This window comes from Terrapene carolina, unplaced genomic scaffold (genome assembly GCF_002925995.2).
Source record: "Terrapene carolina triunguis isolate 2854851 unplaced genomic scaffold, T_m_triunguis-2.0 Scaffold120, whole genome shotgun sequence".
NCBI lineage: Eukaryota > Metazoa > Chordata > Testudines > Emydidae > Terrapene > Terrapene triunguis.
In genome coordinates, this window is record NW_020664471.1 from 2046954 (window position 1) to 2053725 (window position 6772).

A 6772-nucleotide genomic window follows, 5' to 3' on the forward strand; every position below is an offset into this window, starting at 1 on the left:
GGCATATTGCTGGAGTAGTGTGGGGTAGCTTGTATTGCTTCTGCTCTTGGTGAACAGCACCCTGACTGTGGCTAAGGAGAGGGTTTTGGTCTCCAGGACTGTCAGCCTAGATTTCTTGTTTCGACCCTGTGACCTGCAACCCCATTCCTGTTTTTCATTTTGTGTCCCCTGTAATCAATTAATTTCTGGGTTTTGAGGCTTATCCCCCATATGACGGGGTGGGCCTTTTGTTGTTGTTCTGGTTGGTTCTGCCCACCTGCCAGGATTTAAGTCGATGGGTACTGTTCATCGGCACTGTTACCCTTACGCTTTTATAATTACACTCTTGTGTATCTTTCCACTCTTGTTAATCCCACAGTGAAAAATCCTGTCATATTTTCAAACTTAAGATGCTGAATTGCAGCATCTTTTCAAGGTCCACCATGACAAATTGCGAGCAGGCAGGTGCAAGATGCTAGTCCTTAAGCTGAGATACAAAATGAAAGAACCTGTGTGGCTAGCTGCAACCACTGCTCCAAAGGTTATTTGCCCAGAGATATACCTGTATTTCCAACGATGCTTTAGAATACTGCATCTGTGCTCAAATACGCTGGAATGGGGCCATGTGTTCTCCAGAAGTGGGATGCTCTGTGCTTACAGACTGCCATCAATAACAAGTATAGCTGTGGCAGATTTTACACACATGTGCAAGATGGAATGACCAGTTCCCGGCAGCCTCCTGAGCTGTGTAGTCAATAAGGAGCTCTGTGCCTTTGCCATAAGTAATTTTACACAGATTTTATCTAATCATGGACATGTCAATCTCAGTACTATATAGGACTAGTACTATGAAATTCTATTGGGCCAACCTACCTGCAGGAATATTTGTTACCGTCACACCTATCACCGAGCTTGAGGCCAGTGGGGGGAGGGGTACCCTTTCTGAGAACAAGAGGAAAGCTTTTCTCACTGTGGTATCTGCAGTTTTGCACAACTCTGCCACTCAGTCAGTGACATCCTGCCAGGCAAGGTGAAAGCTTTGGTTTCCAGAGTAATTTGACATTAGTGGGTTGTTGGATGTTGTTGATGCTCTTTTGGATACTCTGATAGGTGATGGGGCGTTAATGCCGTATTTTGGCTCTTAGTTTACTTTGGCAGCATTCAGGGTCCCATGTTTTTCTGCATCAGTGTACTGTTATTAGATGTAAAGTCCAGCTCCTGGAAACAGCATGGGGATTTGTGACATTTTGCAGAACAATGAAGCCATAAAACAATTCATTTTTGCTGAGTCACCCATGTGCAGTAGCAGTAGTCTTTACCTGAATATGTCCACCCAAGTTACTAACAGAACTGCAAAAAAAAAAAAAAAAAAAGCCTTCATTGTCTTAAACCTCAGAACAATATGAACTAAAGAACTTCTGAACATTGGGTAGGTACAGTAAGAGAGAACACACTGTATGAAATAGAAAGGACTGCAGCACTTCGAGAACACATGGTACCTCTCTCAGTGAAGGGAAGGTTCTCTGGTTTATGCACTGAGGTATGTCTCCTGAGAGGTGGGATGTCTGAGCTGACAAGCCAGCGTGTGCTATCCTTGTGTTTCACTGAGACACTGCACGCCATGAAATGCAGCATCCCCAACCACAAAATGTTGCAAGACATGCAATATTTTTATGAATTAGAATAACCAAAATGTAGGGCTGGAAAGGGCCCAAAGAAGTCATCTATGCCAGCCTACAGGATCACGTAAACTAGACAATCCCGGACAGGTGTCTGTCCGGTCTGTTCTTAAAAACCTCCAATAATGGGGATTCTACAACCTCCCTTGGAAGCCTATTCCAGTGCTTACCTACCCTTTATATTTAGAAAGCTTTTCTTAATAGCTAACCTAGAGCTCCCTTGCTGCACATTAAGCCTGTTACTTCTTGTCCTACTTTCACTGGCCATGGAGAACAATTGATCAGCTCTCTTTATAACAGCCCTTAACACATTTAAAGACCGTCTTAGTTTCTCAGGCCTAAACATGACCAGTTTTTGTAGCCTTTCCTCACAGGTCAGGTTTTCTAAACCTTTCATCACCTTTGTTGCTCTCCTCTGGATGCCCTCCAGTTTTCCCACATCTTTTCTAAAGAATGGTGGCCAGAATTGGACACAGTACTCGAGCTGAGGTCTCACCACTGCTGAGTGGAACAGGACCATCACCTCCTGTTTACATACAACAAGTCTGTTAACACACCCCAGAATGATATTTGCCTTTTTTGCAACTATATCACATTGTTGACTCATACTCAATTTTTCATCCACTTTTACTGCAGTATTGATAGCCAGTTATTTCCCATTTTGTAGTTGTGCATTTGATTTTTTCCTTCCTAAGTGAAATACTTTGCACTTGTTTTTATTGAATATCATCTTGCTGAATTCAGACCAATTCTCCAATTTGTCAAGGTCCTTTTGAATATTAATCCTGTCCTCCAAAGTGCTAGTAATTGCTCCCAGGTTGGTGTCATCTGTATATTTTTAAGCATACTCTCCACTCTATTATCAAAGATAGTAATGAACAGGACCGACCCCTGCAGGACCCCACTAGAGATGTCCGCCCAGTTTGACAGTGAATTATTGATAACTAGTCTTTGAGTGTGGTCTTTCAACAGTTCTGCTTGTGCAACCAGCTTATAATAATTTAATCTAGGCTGCATTTCCCCAATTTTGCTTATGAGAATGTCATGTGGGACTGTATCTAAAACCAAGATCTATCTTGTCTACTGCTCCTCATCCATTAGATCAGTAATTCTGTTATAGAAGGAAAATAGGTTGGTCTGCCATGATTTGTTCTTGACAAGTCTATGCTGGCTATTCCTTATAACCCTATAATCCTCTAGGGTTTACAAACTGATTGTTTAATAATTTGTTCCCAGTATCTTTCCAGGTATCAACGTTAGGCTGAATTCCCCAGATGGTCTTTGTTACTGCTAATCCATATGCAAGGTGTGATTACAACCAGGACAAACGGTATAAGAAATGATGCCAAATATATTGTTCAGCTAGAGCAGTGGTTCCCAAACTTGTTCGGCCACTTGTGCAGGGAAAGCCTCTGGCGGGCCGGGCCGGTTTGTTTACCTGTCGCGTCTGCTGGAAGCGGCGGCCAGTACATCCCTCGGTCCGCGCTGCTTCCAGCAGCTCCCATTGGCCTGGAGCAGCGAACCGCAGCCACTGGGAGCCGCGATCTGCTGAACCTGCAGACGCGGCAGGTAAACAAACTGGCCCGGCCCACCAGAGGCTTTCCCCGAACAAGCGGCGGAACAAGTTTGGGAACCACTGAGCTAGAGGTTTGCTCTTTGTCACAGAATGCTAATGACAGTGGATAGTACCTGTAAGAAACTAGCTAGGGAGCTAGTCCTGGATCTGAGAGGCAGAATGTGATTCAAACTTGTAAAGATCCAATTAGGGCATAGGAATAGCTTGCTCTCTAAACATATGTATGTGTCAGATGCACAGATAAGAAACCCCCATTCACAACCATATCTGCATGCAAAACATCTGTGTTCAAGACAAACACAGGCATATAACCTATGTTTTGCTCCTAGGCTGAATAGCAAATAACATCTGTTCTGCTCCATTTTTTCCCAGATACTTTTCTCCTAATCAACCTCAAATTCAAGCCCTCAGCTGGCAAAGGTATAGTTTAAAACACACATTTTTTGAAGTTTCATCTGTAATTTTAAATTCCCAGCCTTTTGTTCTTAAAATTCTAGCTTGTGCTATATAGCAGGGAGAAGTACATGAATCAAAAGAGACAAGGACATCACTTGCTTCACTGCTGGAATGACATGCAATTTTTACTGTATTAGCAATATTGGTATTGCTTTGTCAACCTTTGTGTTATATTAATTGATGCAGTTTGCCTTACTATGAATAAAGATGAATGTTTCTAGTAAATTAATGTGAAAGGAATCTAAAGGAAAGTGGTTAGTAGACAGCTAAAGTCTGCCTTCAGATACACATGTAAGTCTCAATGAAATCAATGGAATTTGTATGTGTGTATGAAGGACATGCTTTGCCTCAGTAATGCATCCACATCCATGGTCTCATAGCTGGTACATGCTACCCACAGGGGAAGGAATAAACTATATAGTGAAGAAAATTTGGTTTGATGTTGTGACTTTCATATGCAAGGCAGATCAAAGTACTTGGAAAAGCAGGGGGTTAACAAACGTGTGTGTGAATATTAGATATTGTTTACATGCTGAATGTTGGAATTAAACGCAACAGGCATTACGTAGTCAGCAATAGCTCAAACACGGCGTTACAACAGTCTGTTCTTTGTGAGTAAAGATTTAGGATGAATGAAAAGTGGATTACTCACAAATCCTTTCTAGCAAGCTGATTTTGTGAAATTTGTTTTACACCTAAGGAGCTGAAAATATTTCAAAGGAACTTCACTGCTGACTGTAAGGGAGAAAACTTCATCTGTTTGAAGCTCCAGAACAGACTAATATTATGTTGAGTAGATGATAAAAAGTTTGGCCTGTGTATGCATACAGACCTTGAAGCAGACCGACTTCTAAGTTTTAGAATCCAAATTTTCTTGCTAAATATGGACCCTAATACTATTAAACAATTCCAGTCTTGATCACAATGAAAATAAAACCTTGCCCTTCCTTACACACCAAATTTCTTACATTAGTCCCTAAAAGATTTTAATCTCTTATATTTGCAGTGGGCTACATTTTCTGAACTGTTAGTGCCTAACCTTTCAGCATAGCAAGTGTGTAGAACAGGGGTCGGCAACCTACGGCACGCGTGCCAAAGGGTGCATGCGAGCTCATTTTTACTGGCACGCTGCTGCCAGCCGGGGTCCCGGCCGCCGGCCCTGCTCAGCCCCCTGCCTGCCTGGGTGAATCGAATCCTGGGCTGCTCAGCCCGCCGGCAGTCTGGGGTTCCGTCCACTGGCCCTGCTCAGCCAGCTGCCGGTGTAGGGTTCTGGCCGCCAGCCCCTTGCCAGCCGAGGTCCAGGCCCCGCTCAGCCCGCTGCCAGCCTGAATGGACGGAACCCCGGGCCGGCAGTGGCTGAGCGGGGCCAGCGGCTGGGACCCCGGCTGGTAAGGGCCGGAGGACAGAACCCCAGACCGGCATCGTGGGTGGCAGACAGAACCCCAGACCGGCAGCGTGCTGAGCCACTCAGCCCGCTGCCGGTCTGGGGTTCCATCCTCCGGCCCCTGCCAGCCGGGGTCCCTGTCGCTGGCCCCGCTCAGCCCGCTGCCAGTCTGGGGTTCTGTCGGGGGCCTCGTAAATGTAAAATTTATTTTGGCACAGGAAACCTTAAATTACTGAAGACCTGGCACACCCCTTCTCAAAGGTTGCCGACCCCTGGTGTAGGATATAAAATAATCCTGACTGATGTCTTGCTTTATTTTTTTTTACAGATTTTTTTAAACGAACAATGCTTTAAATAGTTAAAACTGAAAGAATCCTTAAAATCTAAGAGCCAGCTTTTCAAAAAGTGGTCAGTACCCATAACTGGGGCCAGGTTAAATAACATTTACCAACAGGTACCACACTCTTTTGGTAGATAGTGACACTTTAAATGACAGCGACTGCATTTGACCACATAACATGGTAACTGTGAAGAAAGAAAGGATTTTTGTAACATCCTTTACAGTAACACTTTTTAGCTGTTTGTGTCTTCAAACCCCAATCATATTTGGGTGCAGATAGAGTTGATACACAGAACACAACTGGAACTTTGATTTCATTTCTTTGCAAAATAAATACAGAGGTCCCATCCCCACAAAACTATGGATCATGTCTACTGTAAATGAACAATACAAAGACACCTTCCCTGCCCCTTCTCTATACACACAAGGGAATCCAAGATCATATACTACTGATTAGCCCTTTATAAACCCCAACTTGTTAAGCATCACAACAGTCTTATGGGGTAAATTATCATCCTCATTTTAAAGAGGAGGTCACTGAGGCATAAAGAGGTAAAGTGACTTGCCCAAGATCACAAAGGGAGTCTAGGACTAGCTTTTTGTTCTCTGTGTGTACAGCCCTTTGGGGTCCTAGTCCATGACTAGGGCTCATAGGACTTAAGGTAATAATAGCTTGGAGTAGGTCTTTCAGCCTGGGGGTCTGTAAAGATCATAGTCAGAATGAGGAAGCTCTTGTATCCAGGAAATACCTCAGTAGTACAGAGAAGAGCATGCCTTCTACCTCCACCTGTGAGAACTCCCTATATATAAATAAGGGGACGGATCCTCAAGCACCTAAGACAATTTACAGCCGCTGAGGATCAAAGTTGTTTTTAGACAGCAGCTTTGTAGGTCCAGGGAAGACTTAACTAAATCCTCTCCAACCCTCTGCACTAGAATCACAGCCCAAATGCCCCATGCTGAGGATTGCAGTGAGACTTGTGCTGGCCTTCTGCACAAGTTAGACTGCTCCCCTCTGTTGTAGTCTTTTAATTTTGCCATTTTAGGATGTATAGCTGATAGGTTATCACAGATTTAGAACACAACAGCTGCAACTTTCCTCCAAGTTCTGTTCTTCTGTGAGGGTGCTAAAAACCAGGCCCCTACTTGTGTTAACATTCCCAGGCTCTTTGTTCTGATACAGCGATGGTGAGGGCAGCAGGCTGAGGACAGAAGTAGGAGCTAGAAATTTGTGAATTCCAGTCCCATCTCAGAGACAGGCCATTGCAAATCATTTCAGATTTCTGCCCTCGTATGTCTAATGGAGATGATAAAGCCCAAGATTTGGTGGTGATGGGGGACTTCAACTATCCGGATAT